The sequence below is a fragment of the Elgaria multicarinata genome, chromosome 3 (assembly GCF_023053635.1).
Source record: "Elgaria multicarinata webbii isolate HBS135686 ecotype San Diego chromosome 3, rElgMul1.1.pri, whole genome shotgun sequence".
Taxonomy (NCBI): Eukaryota; Metazoa; Chordata; class Lepidosauria; order Squamata; family Anguidae; genus Elgaria; species Elgaria multicarinata.
Window position 1 is genome coordinate 65,242,263 of NC_086173.1, and position 17,165 is coordinate 65,259,427.

General features: G+C 39.7%; 1 protein-coding gene across 8 annotated transcripts in view; it reads right to left on the reverse strand.

The window, feature by feature from the left end:
- Positions 1-17,165, reverse strand: part of GABRB2 (gamma-aminobutyric acid type A receptor subunit beta2) — a 133,770-nt gene that overhangs the window by 95,553 nt on the left and 21,052 nt on the right. Inside the window, exon 1 of one of the 8 annotated variants that reach the window (XM_063120546.1) lies at positions 1,082-1,691. The exons of the other annotated variants lie outside the window; for them this stretch is intronic. The gene's annotated coding sequence lies outside the window, so the exon portion shown is untranslated. Of the gene's footprint in view, positions 1-1,081; positions 1,692-17,165 lie in introns of those variants that run through there. 8 annotated transcript variants of the gene reach the window in all.

Sequence of the window (17,165 nt, forward strand, 5' to 3'; positions counted from 1 at the left end):
CATATGAAAAGGAGGACAGGGCTCCTGTATCGTTAACAGTTGTATTGAAAAGGGAATTTCAGCTGGTGTCATTTGTATATATGGAGAACCTGGTGAAATTTCCTCTTCATCACAACAGTTAAAGCTGCAGGAGCCCTGCCCTTTTTTAAATCTGGTCACTCTAGTATAGCTCCTGCAGCTTTAACAGTTGTAATTAAGAGGGAATTTCACCAAGTTTTCCATATATACAAATGACACCTGCTGAAATTCCCTTTTCTATGCAACTGTTAAAGATACAGGAGCCCTGTCCTCCTTTTCATATGGTCACCCTAAACATAGCTGCCTCAGAACCAGTGGGAAGCTGGCAAGCACAACACTGTACACACACGGAGTTACTTCTGAAGCTGCGATGTTCATCTCAGAAGCTCCAATCTTAATAACGGAAAAGCTATATGCTGAGGGCTACTTTTCTAGTTACTCAGTCAAATCCAATAAAAGTTAATGGGGGACTGCTGGCACAAGTCAGCAAAGCAACGCTGTTACAAAACAAGCAAGCATAACATTGCAAATCTGAGTTCACTGCATACAACTAAATTGACCTGTTCTCCTATTTGCAAAGGAACTGTAGCATAAACCCATTTTCTCTGAAGAGAGAAATAGAGTTTTGAGTATATACTTGTGGCAAGGAGGAGGGGTGTATGTATGTAAATAATAGATAATTACTATCTTCCAATGCATTTGTCTTCATCTAGTAGATCAAGAGACCCACAAATGTGTGATGCTCTAAGACACATTGCACCACCATTTTCTTTTATTTTTGTTTCTTTTATTTTTGTGAACCGCCCAGAGAGCTTCGGCTATTGGGTGGTATAAAAATGTAATAAATAAATAAATAAATTTAGATGTTTAAATGAGAAGATGGAGTAGCAGAGAGAGAACCAAACATGGAAAAATAGAGTTTAAAATCAAAAGTAATCATAAAAAAGGCTTTATTTAAAGCTCAAAGGAGAGATATGTTCCATAAAGATATAGAACAAGTGAGCATAACAATTAAGTTTCACTTCAAGCCCAAGAGAAGGAAAAGGCAGGCATATATACTTACAAATTAAAAGTGGCTCAAGTTGTATCCTGGGCCTGAAAAAGGTTTAAAGCTACATGGCTCATCTCCATTCAGAACAATATCGCAGAGCAGAATACAACACTGCTTTTCCTGGCTTTCATTAGTCATTTCAGAACTGGTGACAATGCAAGCTTTATCTCATAAAATCTGGGAAGACAGTCCTCTCGCCTTAAAAACATAACAGCTGTTCCTCCACCGATGTCATGCCCCTGCTGGTGGGATCCTCCTTCTTTTCTGAGGAGCTAGAAATCTCTGAGACAGATGAAGTCAGGAGACATGGAGAAGCCTGGGCCCTCAGAGAAGAGGACCATGGACCTGCCCCTGCCAGAAGAGGGGAATTCTGTTTATAAGGGAGAGGCTGACCATCCATCCAGTCCCAGAGAATGCAGTCGCTTTAAGAGGCAGAGCAGCAAGTCTCCTTTAAGGCGAAGTACTTGATTCCAAGGAAAAACTTCTCAGGAGTAAGGGTTGCAACCTAAAGCAACTGAGATGTGGGTAGGACTCAGGAGGCCTGGAAATATAAGCCTGCATTTTCTGTTCAGACTTTGCTGAAAACAACAACGCTTCTCCACTCTAGCTTCTTGTATCCTGACCTTAGTTCATATTTGGATTTCTGTGTTTTCAACCTTGGACTTCTGCCTGATGCTGCCTCTGGATTCTGATTATATTTACCTGCTATTCTTTGCCCTTGACCTTTGCTACGTTCCTGACTTATCTCTCAAAAATCCTTGTTTGCTTTACTCTTGGCCTGCATACTTGACTCCTCCATTGCAATTAACTCCATTAATTAATTAACTCCATTGCAAGTCTCCTTGCTATACACACACACACACCCACACGACACCAAACTAGCTGAGATTCCAAAATGTTGTACAGAGATTCTCACTAATCTCGGCCTGCTCTACAAAATGATGGCCTGATTATCCCTGAAGAAGAAGAGTACTAGCACCACAGACACAGAAATAAAGGAAAAACAGAGCAAATTTTCCTTACACTCAAAAGAAAGAAAGAAAGAACTAAAACATCCTTGTGTGAAAAGGGGGCAAATGTATTAAATCCTTTGATATTAGCACTTAATGCTAATTATAATTAAATGTATCAAACAGACTTTTCAGAATACATTTTGAATGCAGCATGTGCACACAGGCATAAGTTAAAGTGTTCTACATGGAAATAATATGCTGTTTAATATTTAATTTTAAAATATGAAATAATTTGGAGCTTTCACATTTATTGTGAGATGTCTACTCTGCCCTTCAAACTAATTCCCAGGATGGTTTACAACAAATCAAAATATAGTTAAGCTGCAATCCTATGTAAATTTAGACAGAAAAAAAGTCCTACAACTCCCAGCATTCCCAAGCCAGCATGTAAGACTTTTTTTCCCTATCTAAGCAGGCATAGGATTACACCCTAAAACAAGCAACTTAAAATATTAAAACCGGAACAATATAAAAGACAGCATGAAACCATCAGAGGAGATAAAAACAGATTAAACATTTCTGAAAGCCTTGAAAAGTCTTTGCCTGAGACTGAAATGACCCCAAAGTAGGTGAACTTCCTGGGTGGGGGACTGCATGCTGTAATTAGAGCACCCCCACCTCAGTAACTATCCGCTGCTCAGTCATGCAAAAGGTTTGGTGAAATACAGTCCCAGTTATACCTTACAGCAGGGATAGGCAACCTTTGGGCATGTGGCCACATTTGGTGAGAGAGTCAGGACAAATAAAAGGAGTTCTTCATACAGTGCATAGTTAAACTATGGAATTCGCTACCACAGGATGTAGTTATGGCCACCAGTTTCGATGGCTTTAAAAGAGGGTTAGGCAAATTCCTGGAGGAGAAGGCTATCAATGGCTACTAATCCCAATGGCTACGTGCTGCCTCCAGTATCAGAGGCAGTAAGCCTATATACACCAGCTGCTGGGGAATATGGATAGGAGGGTGCTGTTGCACCATGTCCTGCTTGTGGGTTCCCAGTTGACAGCTGGTTGACCATTGTGTGAAAGCAAGGAAAACCCTGTGGGGGAGTAAAAAGTAGCCAAAGGCAAGGGCGGAACCAAGTAATTTTCAAACATAAATATTAGCAAAAGTTTTATTAAAGTGCCAACGTGCCTACGCGTTTCGAACGCAGTTGCGTTCTTTCTCAGGGCTTTATAGCATTCGTGAAGTCTAGCAGCTTCTGCAGACAACTTCATGAATGCTATAAAGCCCTGAGGAATAACGGAACTGCGTTCGAAACGCGTAGGCACGTTGGCACTTTAATAAAACTTTTGCTAATATTATTGTTGAAGATTACTTGGTTCCACCCTTGCCTTTGGCTATTTTTTACTTGACCATTGGGTGAACAGAGTGCTGGACTAGATGGACCCTTGGTCTGGTCCAGCATAACTCTTCTTGTTTTCTTAACCTTACATTTTCATTTTTTGTTATCTGCAGCTTGTAATTTTGTCCAAGCCCAAGAAAAAACAGTTAATCTTAACTATGGTTTGTTTGCAACAAGCCAACCATAGTTAAAATGAGTAACAATTTGTTTTCAATGCTTGCTGCTTATTCCTGCCATGTTAAATATCTGAACTTTCTCTGGGCTTTCTCTGTGTTTCTCTGGGCTTTCTCTGTTCCCCGACTGTGGAATGCCCTCCCCTTGGAGGCCCGATTGGTGCCAACATTGATTGCATTTCGACGCCAAGTAAAAACATGGCTTTTTAACAAAGCCTTTGATGGTTAAACTCACTGGCACATTGTTTTAACTGTTTTAACTGCATCTATTGCTTTTAAATTATATATTGTTGTAACTTGGATTATGGTTTAATTTGTTTTTAACTGTGTATATTTATTGTTTTATACTGTATGTTTTTATCTGTACGCCGCCTGGAAGTGACTGAACGAATAAACAACAAATAAATATTTTAAATAAATAAATAAATAAACTGGCCCACTGTCACACATCACCCCATTTCAAAGCAAATTATGTTTGTGTCAGAATGCTATTTCTATATAAGCCCTGACACATATATGCCACATAATATAACACAGTACATATACTCCATACTATAAGGGCAGATTCTCTGCATGTGTGTGTGTTTGTCCGTCCATCCATTCACATCACATTCTACACATAAACGTTAATGATATTCTCAACTCTCTCCATCGACCATTTAGCATTATCTCAATGATATCAATGATCTTGCTAGAATCCTCTGACATCGCAAATCCAGGTGTATTAAAATGCTTGCTGTTCAAAATACGTAACAACACCTTCTACATCTTCAGAGTCTGATATTCCGGCTTTGCCAGGATTAAAGAATTGATGGTTCTGTTTTGATCCAGCAAAAAGATATAATAAGGGCTTGAAGAGGTCATGGGAAGCAACTGGAGCAGAGTTGGACTGCTACACCCTACTGGTCTCACACAGAATGTTTCTAGCTGTTGATGCATGAGCAGAGTGTTATCCTTGGAAGCATCAGACTTCTATGTACAGTGCTCTTTTTAAAAGCAATAGAGATGCAGCTATGAGCCTCTCATAATGTAGCAGCATGTTTTCTCCTAAAACTAATTATGGACTCTCCTTCTTAAGACATAAAAGAATCCAGTATCCTACTATATAGTTCTTTTCTTATTCATTGGTATAACAACCAGTGCGCTGTGAAATGAACTAAGGAATCAAGCATGTAGAAAATGATTTAAAAACCAACCCTTTCAGAATGGTGTTGAAGTCACCCTGGAGGTCCAACCTTGTCGATTCCAACCATTCCTCTGAGGCTAATGGGTCTAACTTTGGCCTGACAGGCCATCTGTCTTTCTGAATCTATTTCTACCCTGTGAGCAAGCAGTTGCATTGGCCTGTGCTTGACATTTGGTGGAGAAATGCTGTGGGCCTTTTTTATATATATAGTTAAAAATAATAATCTCCCACCTCAATTATTTCACACTGTTTTCATTTTTCAGAGACAAGACAGCATTTTTGTTTTCAATTTCACCAATTACACCGGTGAGAAGATCTAGGAAGGAGATGTGCATGAGAGACTATAGAATCAGAAACTACTTTCAATTCCTGTTGTGAATTCTTCCTTTTTTTTTAAATTTGGAGTTTTATAGTTATTTTAATTACTGCAACTCAATATTCCTAAAAATACCAGAGGAGAATATTGATTTCTGAGATAGTTGCAAAACAGAAGCATTTTTAAAAGCAATGATTTAGCCTGCATGAAAACTGGCCATGATCACGTTGCCTCGGTTACATCTTGTTTGGACTACTGTAACATGTTCTATACAGGGCTGCCTTTGAAAACTGTTCAGAAAATTCAGCTGGTCCAGAATGCTGTGGCCAGACTGTTGACTGGGCCGGTTACACGGAGCATGCAACTCCCTTGTTGCAGTAGCTTCACTGGTTACTAGTCTGTTTCCGAACAGAATTCAAAGTGCTGGTTATGACCTATAAAGCCCTATACTGCTTGGGACCAGGCTACCTGAAGAACTGCCTTCTCCCAAACAAGCCTGCCCAGTCCTTTTCTGGAAGGACTATCATAAGAAGCTTGTTTTGTGGGAGATGGTCTTTTCAGTGGCCGCACCGAGGCCCTGGAATTCCCTCCCAAGACAGGCTAAGTTCGTTCCCTCTTTGCTGTGCTTCTGCTAGCAAGCAAAGACTGCTTTATTCAAGAAGGCCTATGGCCTGTAAGTGGGTCTGTTGGTTTGGATGCTATTTTTATTCTGTATTGTGTTTTGTTATATTTTAATGTGTTTTATTGTTTTAATCTATTAAAAATATTTTTGTAAGCTGCCTTGAGTGCCATTTTTTGCCTTTCTACCCAAAAAAATGCACTCAAGTTCAGGTGTATTATAGCAAGAGTGAGAATACTCCAGGCTTGCAGGATCAAGTTAGTTGATTTTTATTAGAACTCTGAGATCCGCAACCAGAGCCTGGTGCAAAAGACAAATTCTGCGTCCAGGATTTAGTTAGTGTTACAGAACTAAATGAACCTCACAGTCTTTCCATACACAAATCCACTCCAGAATTGAAGCTTTCTTCATTTCAGTACTGCTTAGAGTGTTGGACTGGGACTCTGGTGACCCTGGTTCTAGTCCCCACTCGGCCATGAAGCTCATTGGGTGACTTTGGGCCAAACAACGACTCTCAGCCCAACCTACTTCAGCAGTAGCCCTGGATTAACCTTGAAGCAATAGAAGCACGTGCTTAGGGCATCAAGGGAAGGGGGCACCACAGAATACCTGTATCATAGCTGTAATTTTAAGGAGTTCCAGATTCATAGAAAGGGCCTAGCAGCATATTCTAAGACAGGCAAATTTTTATTATTTGTGCTTTATTTTATTACACCCAACCAACCAGCTTTAGGCTCTATTTATCCCACGACGTCATCTGACATCTGAGATAACTTTCTGACAACCTTTGTCTCAATATATACCTAGAGTTCAGTATGTTTGACTGTCTTATCAATATTTTCTGCATGAATTTCAGTGCTTTTACAAGCATTATTAATATATATAATCCATATTCTTTTGCATTTTTTTAATTTTTGCTTCTTTACTTTTCAGACCCCAAGATGAAACATGCTCAATTAAGTTCAATTACATTTTTGCATTTTTCCTTATAGCACTTTTATTAAAAAATGCATAAAACAGTGATGAAAATTTGTAATTTTTTCTGTTGCCCTAGTTATAAGTAAGTAATTGGCTTATATTGCTTTCTGTTATTTAGTGTTAATAAAAAACAGTTTATATTTAATATAGTTGTGTGTTCTGGTGTGGGGGGTGGCCTTGAAGAAAACTGAGTTTTTAATGTCTTATTTAACCTTCAGCACTTATTGAGTCATAATGTCTTGCTGGCTAAGCAATGGAAGGGCCAAGGAGGCACCATTATTAGGCTGTGCTTAGGGCATCAGCTGGCCTTAATCTGGCCCTGCTCAGCAGGGTTGTTGTGAGGATAAAATGCAGAAAGGAAACAGATCACATACACTGCTCTGACTTCCTTGAATGAAAGGCAAGATATAAATGTAACAAATAAATAGTCTAATATTAGGGGAGTCATTCTGTTCCTGCAGTTGTTAAAGAACTGGGAGTCAGAAATCAACTGCAAATCAGCCAGAGATCTACCAATAAATCCAGATCTACTTCCCACCCTTGTATTTGAGAGTTGGGGGCTAAAAATTCAAAGTTCTGGAACCAAGAGAGACAGATAACTGTTACATAATTGTTGTAGTCAACCATCTAGTAACCCAATATAGTATGCTCAGAACAATGAAAAGCCTTCTACTAGTACTTACAATATTTATAAAAAGAATCTTAATATAAACTCTGCAACTGGCACTTACAGCAAACCTTACAACAAATCGATGGAATATAATTTATCTTATACTATTTGTTGCTGTTATTGTTTTCTTTAATATGATGATGCTTAATAGTGTGGAATTCAAAACAAGCCCAATTGCAATGATATTTCCAATGAGAAATGAATCTTCACAGGCGCAAGGATATATGCATTGCCATTTGTCTTGAGCATTTTAACACACAAACGGCATTTTAAGGGTTTTTTTGCAACACATTTGGAGAACGATAAGCAGCCCCTGAAGAAGGAAAAAGTCCTTTCTGAAATGTGCTGGTTCTATAATAAGACATTTTTTTTAGGCACCTGAGAATATTTTCTGTTTGGGGACATCTGCCAATAGCACCATCAGTATATTTTCTGATGAACTTCCGTTTGGACTACTGTACATGCTCTACACGTGACTGCACTGGAAAACTGTTCAGAAACTTCAGCTGGTCCAGAATGCTGTGACCAGATTATTGACCAGGTCCACTTACAGGGAGCACATGACTGCCATATTACAACAGCTTCACTGGCTACCAGTCTGTCTCCGGGGAGAATTCAAAATGCTGCCCAGGCCGTAAGATATTTGGAAGAGGCCCTTCTTTCAATACTACCATCTTCAGAGGCATGTTTGGTGGTGACACAAGAGAAGGCCTTTTTGGTGGCCACTCCCAGCCTGTGAAACCCCCTGTCGAGAGAGGCTAATTTTGTTCCCTCTCTGCTGTCCTTCTGCTGGAAGTCAAAGCAAACCTTTGGCATAAAAGCTCCTGGTAGATGCTGCTTTTATTCCATTATTGTTGCATTTTTATTGTGTTTTACTGCATTGTCATATTATTGTTTTACTCAAGTTTTATTTATGATTGTAAGCCTACTTAAGTGCCATTTTTCTTGGTAGAAAGGCAGGGTACAAAACAAACAAACAATAAAATGTAATTGCGCCTCATTTAAATTTTGTTTCATTCAGCTTAGTTTACTTACTCCACTGATTAATTTGAAAAAAATATCACATGGAATATTTTGCAATTCTTGGATCTCACTTTTTCCTTCCTCTTTCTGGAGTAGGTTTGCTTTTGAGGTATTAGGGAAATGGAGTGTAGTGGATAAATCCCAAAGATTTCTTGTTGCATTAACTTATGAAAAAGAATACCCTAATTCTAAATATCACAGAAGAAACAATTTCACACAGATGCAGCTCAAATGCACTGATCATTATGGAGCCAGTCTGCATTTCTTTTTATAGCTGTTCTAATTATTAAACAAGCAAAGTTGTGGAATGCTTCAGTATCCCACTAATTCCATGCTGGATTAAAGTTCTTTTAAACTCCACTGATTTTTAATTACACTGCTGATGAGAGTCCCAAATACTTCCAAAGCTAAGCTCCTCAGATAAATTGCTACAGTTCTAACTGCTACCTCTTTTCCTCTATCTCAGCCCTCTAGGCCCCATTGCTATGCAGCCCTGAGTTCTACAAACCCAGTTCACCAGGAAAACATTATTGAGAAACACTGGATTCCTAAATAAGAAGCAATGTCAACTGGAGCATACATAAAATGGACACCAATGAATTCAGGCACAAGCAGCCTTAGGAAAAACTAGCTGTGCATTGCAACAGGTCATATAGGCAAGTGTGTGCTAACAACTGACCCATAGTGCCACAATCGTAGGGCCCAGGGCTGATGATCAAAATGTGCAGTAGCATTGTCTACATTACAGCCAACGGCTCTTCTCATTGTTGAAGGCCCATTTAAGCTGCTCAGCAACACATGCCCTGCTCTAACCCTTCCCTCCCTACTGACCAATCAGATGGTTGTGAGGAGAGGTTGGGCTTACTTTTACTACTGAAAAACAAAAAGGCTGCCTCTCCCAACAGTTGATGTTCAAAATAATAGCTATAGCAATAGATGCAGTTCAGCTACTGCCACCTTTTCCATGTCAATGTACAAGTGCCGTTCTTCTATGGTAGCATGAAACATCTCCTGTATATAGATGTGTTCCCTTGGCTATTGCTTATTACCAGGTTGCAGAACTTGTGGCCCTACAAATGTTGTTGAACTCGAACTCCCATTACCCCCAGACGATATAGCCAATGGCAAGAGTTTAGAGGAGTTGATGCTCACCAACATCTGGGAAGCTGCAGGTTCCCCGGCCTGTCCTCATTTTCATGAGCACAGGAGATAGAATTGAGAATGACGGAGAGAAGAAACTGTTCCACCTTATTGCAGAGAGGCAGCTGTGTTAGTCTATTATAGTAAACCTTAAAAACATCCTATGGGACCTTAAAGACAGAAGCAGGAGCCGCACTACGGCTTTATTGCAGTATTGAAGTGCACTGACCACTGTTGGGGCCCATTGACACAGGCCATATACTGCTTTCATACTGCTATATTCTGCTTGGTGTGGCTCCTGCCTAAGACTCTAAAGATCCAGGATCTGTGGTCAGAAGAGCTCTACTCACAGAAGGTCCCTCTGCCTAATTTTGGGAGGAGCACTTCCCCTCAACACCACAGCTCACCCCCATTCAGCAGTGTCTCCTAATCCTCATGTCGCATTTTCAAGGGGCTGAATTTTTCATGTGCTTAAATCTAGATTTAATCCTTTCAGTTTTATTCTAGCATATTTTTTCATGGACTAGAGTTTGTAAGATTATTCATAAAAGATATGTAAAAAAAATATGATCATTTAAACTGTGACTATTCACAACAGCAGTAATTGCCAATAACACAATTACTATACCAACTTAACACCTTTTCAGTGTAATCTTACTCAGAATACCCAGAAGTAAACTCCACTGAGTTCAAGGGTTCTTAATCCTAGGTACATTGCAGCCTTAATGGAAGATACAACCTTGGAGCTGACAGCTTCAGCTAATACAAATTTAAGGAAATCTTGTGTCTAGCATTGCCAGATTGGAGGCGGGTTTTTTTGGTTGGTGAATAAGAGTCTTTCAGGCCATATTATTCAGAATTCCTAAGTGCATTAAATGGGCAGAATTTCTTTTAATTTTGTCTAGTGAACAAAACATAGGGACTCAGAATGGAAATTCATCTGTTGCCTGTCATCACATTATGTGTCAGATGCATGATGCCCTAAGCAATATGCATGCCTTTAGCTTCCTGCTAATTTTAATTTCATTTATTCATCTTAGCTCATTTCTTTTTTTCTTGGGTCACTTCCTTATTTGCAGTGACTGAAAACAACAACAGAAGTACAAAATAAATGAATGCTTGCAAACCATGGTAATGCCTAATATGATTCTCCACAAACACTCATTTGTAACAAGATTTTTCTGAAATAGCTTACAAAAGAGAAGGCCAGCTTTACAACCTAGAGAAGTATACTTGTCGCAATGCCTACTTATCTGAAGAGATGCACAATGGAGTTAAGGTGATAATTTATCCCATGTTCATCGGTGAGAGCATAGAAACACAGGGCCAAAACAGACATTACCTTAGTTTCCTAATTCTCAATAAAATCAATGGAATTTAAGGGCTTATGAGCATAGCACTTGCACACAGATGCATATATTGCACAGGTTATTCAATTTTAATAATGCCGAACTGTGAAAATAAAAAGACCAAGCTGTTTGCACATTTGACATTGCATAAATAGTATAACTTTAGCAAGCCAAGGGCTTATTTTCTAAAAAAAAATGGCTAATGATTTTAGAACTTAAATGATCATAATTCATTCATTTAAAAATATTTTAAAATTTTATTTTTAAAAAATCAACTCACAAAGAGACATACAATTTTAAAGCAATATCACATCAAACAGCAAATTAAGAACAAGATAAAACCATATTTAGAAACATATCGGAGAGAGGTAATGATCACATTTAAAATTCCAAAAATACATAAATTAAGATTGCTGAAGGCTACAATCTTACACATTCTTACCTGGCAGTATGTGCCACTGAATAGACTAGGGTTTACTTCTGAGTAATCATACACAGGTTGGGGCTGGAAACTAGTGTACTCAAGCTTACTATTTTAAAAATTAGATCAACTTTTTGAAGAATAAGAAATATCAAGTTCTCTCTTTTTAACTCTTACTAATGTTGTAATTTACCTGTCTATACTGCTGATTATCAAGCACCAATATGAGTTTGCAGCACAAGCTCTTAATAGCAGTTTGGAAGATTCCAAGAGCTACAAACTTCTGTTAGCAAGTAGTTCTTGAAGTGCTGAAAGAACAAATGTAAATGATATGAATGAGACAGATGGAAAAGCCTGAAGACTCGGGTTGTGAATTAGCAAAGCACAATTCAATTAAGGGCCAAATGAGAGGTGACATGACTTTTTTTAAAAAAAATCAAAATAAAAAGAAGCGGATACTTTAAAAAAAACTAATTTAAACAAAAGAATAGCTGTTTTCTGCTTAAAATCACTCCCCATCAAAAAGGACATGAGCAAGGAAGAGAAAGATGTGATTGCAGGTCATGTCCAAGTTGGACTATAGAGGAATAATACATGGAAAAAATTACATTTTTCAGATACCAAGTGCTCTTTTCGGTGATGACAAGTATCCTGATATAGCAATCATAGGAATGTTCCCACCATACAGATCAAAATTTGAGCTATTACATATTGTTGACTTCCCTCTTGCAAAAGAAATGGCCAGTGACTAATATTAAAGATCTCAGTGATGTTCTAACATATCTTTTTTGTTCAATGCATGCTTTGAAACACTATCACAATTAATATAATTACTTCCAAAGCTGATAGGTATGTTCCACTACAAGAGCTTGCAAAGTCGCCCCCCCCAATTACTTCTAACTCCATGAATAAACATGCACCCAACCAGTGTTGACCCAAAACATTTTGCTCTATTAAATAGAGCCCAAATGCCCACCTGATCCAGGTCAGCCAACACTTTAAATAGTCTTGCAGCGCCATTCAGACACGTGCACCTGTCTTTGTCTATTCCATCACCCTTATGGTGTTGCCTGAAGCTGGTTTATCCTCTGTTTGGTAGGGCCAAGCTGTATCCAACACTGTGAAGCCACCTGGCTTTCAGTAATTTCAGCTGCTTATAGAGGTAGGAAAGGAACCGAGTGTGTGGCCGAGGGGCTGAAAGAACTGGATGCTCCAAGCAATCAATCTGATCCCAGAAATGAGTGCCATGTAGGTACATATCTGTGCTTCACAGGAAGTAAAGCCTTCATTTTTGCACACATACTATTTTTATGTAAATGGTCCTAGGGGCATGGTAGCTCTATTGCCAATTAACTACTTTTAAGTTAAGATGGCAACTCTTCATACCGTAAAAGGAATAAAGACAACTACAAATTTTGGCAGTGAACCAACAGTATTTTTTGATTTAAAACAATATGTTAGCTGTTATTTAAATAGAGGATGCAAGAAGCTTCCAACCTTAAAGGTGTCAGAAAGTAGGCACTGATAAAAACAGATCATTCCCTTGTTGAAGGTGTCTTCTTGATTAAATGCCATGTCAAGACTATATTTATAACAGATTATTTGTTTGCCAAAATCATTGAGCACCATCAGCCAAAACATTTTAGGAATATCACTTTCAGAGTCGATGGTCCTAGAAAAATGCAGCATGGAAAACAGCTCTGAACTATAATAGGTCAGCATCTACCCACTACTTGGGCCTTAGCTAGACCTAAGGTTTATCCTGGGGTCGTCCCGGGGTTGTCCCTGCCTGTTCCCGGGATTCCCTGTGTGTCATTTAGATGCACTGTGTGTCATTTATCCGGGACGATCCCTGGATAAACCTTAGGTCTAGCTAAGGCCTTGGTGACTCGTGCGGTGGCTTAGATGTGGTTATTGTAAGAAAGTGTAGATCTTCAAATTATGTAACAACGATCTCTATAAATTTTAAAAATCATCCTTTGAGACTAGGGTATAGGAAAGCTGTGCCACAACTGTCTTGTGAGGATGGCCAGTTGAGCATGCTTCTATCTCAATAATAGGTCTCTGCCATCACCTCCCCCTTCTCTAACTCTGGACAGAGAGGAAGTCCAGAGCTTCAAAACTATGATTGCTTTGGAGAGGTAGTAGCCAGCCAGATGCCTCCCATCGCTGTGGCAATGCCAGCTTACTTGCCTCTTTTTACCTCCCCTTAGGCTACAGGCTGGTGGTGCGGGGGCAGGGTGGGGACAATCCCTTGGGCTTCTCACAAATTCACTCCAAATCTCAATTCCAAATTTAAAAAATGTATTTTATTAAGAATAAGTTACAAAATAAATAAATAAAATGAAACATATAACTTTTGTAAACCGCCCAGAGAGCTTCGGCTATGGGGCGGTATATAAATGTAATAAATAAAATGAAATATATATATATATATATATAACTGTCTAAGCTATGCTTAAACTCTTGGAAGAGAATCTGCATACACAAACATGTTGGGCTAACCCAAATTGTTTCAGTATGCAGCTTCATCATATGGGCGAGTCAGGTGGCAAAGGAATGGAAAACCATATTTGTTGTTATGTTTGGCCAGGGGTGACAGGCTAACATTCCCAACCAATCAAATATTTGCAGATATGCAAGAAGACGTGCTTATCAACTTTTTGGAACTTGGAGGTGAGACTAGGGCAGGATCTACACTACTGCTTTATAACAGTTTATAACGGTCTTGACAACTGTTGGGCACACTTTATATACAGTTTTCAACCCGTTTTCAAAGTGTGGTTTTAAAGAGACATGTCCTAGAATGGTAGACGTGCACCACACAGGGTTCACAGATTATTCCTGATAAAGATGGAGATCTAGTTAGATGGAGATCTAGTTAGTATTAACTATATGATCAACAACAGTATCAGCATAACACTTAACTATGGTTATGACTGGTGGTCAGCAGGGTGGATGGAAGCAGGGTGGATGGATAGCCTATTCCCAATCCTTTAAGCATGATCGAAGACTAAGGTCGCAATCCTATGCATGTTTATACAGAAAAAAAGTTCTACAACTCTGGGACTTGTTCTGCCTAAACGTGCATAGGATTGCACCCTGTATTTCTCTTCACCGAAACTCTTCGACAGCAACATTCTAAAGGTGAGCTCATTTTGTGAGCAATAATAGATGCTGTGTTTTGTTGTTAAACCTGATATAGAACGTTTTCTGAATAAATACCCAGAGTAAGGAACAGCAAGGAAAGAAGATGAAAAGACAATTGAGCTGGTTCGTAGGTAACAAGAAGCCACTGTGAGTGAATTTCCCCATGGGGCTTCTTGTTGCGACGCCGGCTGCCATTCTGAAAATTCAAGTAATGACAGGGGTGCACCGCAGCTTGTTATTATGTGCGAACCTAGCCAGGGAGGGTTGCTGGGATGGCTAACAATCCTAAAACAGGCCATGGGTTCACATGTAATGACAAACTGTGGCATGTCCCCACCGTGGCTCGAATTTTTAAACTGAGAATGGCATTTCATCCACATGCTGTTACTTATGATCCAGGTCAGTACTTGCCTTGTAAGCTGCTAAATTTTGAATTAATAATCTAGTATTTTAAAAGCCAATTTGGCCAATTTTCATAGCAGTATTTAAAAACATGAAGCCTATGATCAAATGAGATCCTCAGCCTAAGATATTCTTGAAAGGGCGTTCCCTGCAAGGCACTGGCCAAAACTAGTATAGTGGCACAACTCTTCGCCTTTCCTTGGAACCTAAATCTAAGCTGTGCCCACTGGTGAGCTGGTAGTGCTGCATGGTACAACTGCTGTAGGGTACAGCATTGCTGCACAAAAAGATATGCTTGACTCTTGATGTAGCAACAACTGACCTGGTTTGCACAATCCAAGCAAGCCACCAATGCTTAAATAAATAAGCCCGGGTAGATTGGTGTGAGCCACAGTGCATGCCATGCACAATTTACATAATCACTGCCCAGCTGCAGTTTATTGTGTCCTCCAAACATAGGTGGTATGGCTTGCTGGAGAGTTAAACAACCCTCAAACAATCCATGGGCTGTAGCAGGCTGATTATACAAATGATGTCTGGCACACACTCATCCAGCACACAACAGGCCACCTTGGCCATGGCTAGATTGCAGGGGGGAGGAATGGGGAGGATCTCGCAATAATACTGATCACGAAATCCTCCTTCTCAGTCTACTCGCGGCGCGCAACATCCCAGGAGGAAAAGGACGTCGCACCCGCCATTTTGTTTGGGTTTTTTGATCGGAAATGAGAGCAGGAGCGCTCCAACAATGAAGGTTGTTGTTGTTTAAAAAAACTCCTGCTCCCCCCACCCCACTCCTCATGGGCATGGAGCTCCTGAAGAGCCCCATGCCCGGTTTCTGGCTCCTCACAGTCACTCTCGAAGAGCCGGGATGAAACCAGGATGGCCGGTCACACGTCCCGCGGTCTTGGGACAAGCCCGAGACTGTGGGAAAAATCAGGATTAAAGGGTATGCCAATATCCTGGGGAAAGGGAGGGATCATCCCTCCCTGCTCCTGGGATCCCCTGTGCGTCATGTGCATGCACAGGGATGATCCTGGGGCGATCCCCTCGATATCTGCAGGTCTAGCATGCCACTTGTTTTGATTATGCAAACCAGCCCATTGTGTCTGAGGAGCAATCTGGAGGGCGTGGCCCCAAATTAATCACATGCCATGCATCACATGCCACTTTAAAAGCTACGTAGGTTTGCTCCAGAAGTTCAGGCTGTCCAAAATAGGATGGCCCCATTTCTTTTGCTACTTTTAGAGAAAGTTGGAGATTGAGTTGGGTTTTCTAGAAAAAGCAGCCAAATTTCTGTGGCTCAGCATTTAGCATACCATCTAAGTTAGCCGGGAAGCCAGTTGGACTGTTGGATGACAACGGAGTTAAAGGAGTACTGAAAGAAGGTAAGGAGATTGAAGAGAAGTTGAATTTATTTATTACATCTCTATACCACTCAGTAGCCACTGGGCAGTTTACAGCCATTTTAAATGATAAAATACAACACAATAAAAAGTAATATAAACATTGAAAAGTGTAAAATTAGAGTATAAATTAAAAACAAAAAACAAATCAAACTTAGCAGCAGTGAAAAGATTTAAAATACAGTAACAGAAATAAAACAGAAACACTAAAATCAGTTATTTTCACTGCAGAAGACATAGGGCAGATACCTGTGCCTGAACGGATATTTTGAGGAAGAGGGTTTGAGGCATATAGTGAAGACAAGGGATGAGGTTCTAGCTCTTATTGACAAACTGAAAGCTAACAAGCCACCTACACAACTGAGGGACCATTGGATGGTGTAGAACTCTTCCTCCAAGACCGTGCACCGTCCTCAGGAGATCCAGTTGTGGATCACTCCCAACCTCCCAGTCCTTCCTAGCCAGAACTCAGAATGAACTGGAAAATATGCCAAATTCAATTTTAGAATGTATTCATAAAAGGTATTTTGAAGCCTCTTGATGTGAATCTGCCTTCAAAACAGATGACAAGCAGGTCAACCTTGAGGAAAACAAAAGAAGGCAATTCAAAAAAGTAGTGTATGTCAGTTTTAAATTACGCCAAATGATGTTTATAACAATCAGGATCTCTGAACTTATGCAAAACTTATGCAAATAGAGTTCAAAGCTTTTAATGGTTGAATTCACTAAGTTGGCACATTGTTTTAACTGCTTTAATAGTTTTACTGCTTTTAAATTATACATTGTTTAAACTTGGTTTATGGTTTAATTCATTGGTTCCCAAACTTTTTCAGGTTTGGTCCCCCTTGGTTCCACAAACTCATGCCCAGTGCCCCCTACCCTACACTATAAAAATCATTATTCAGAA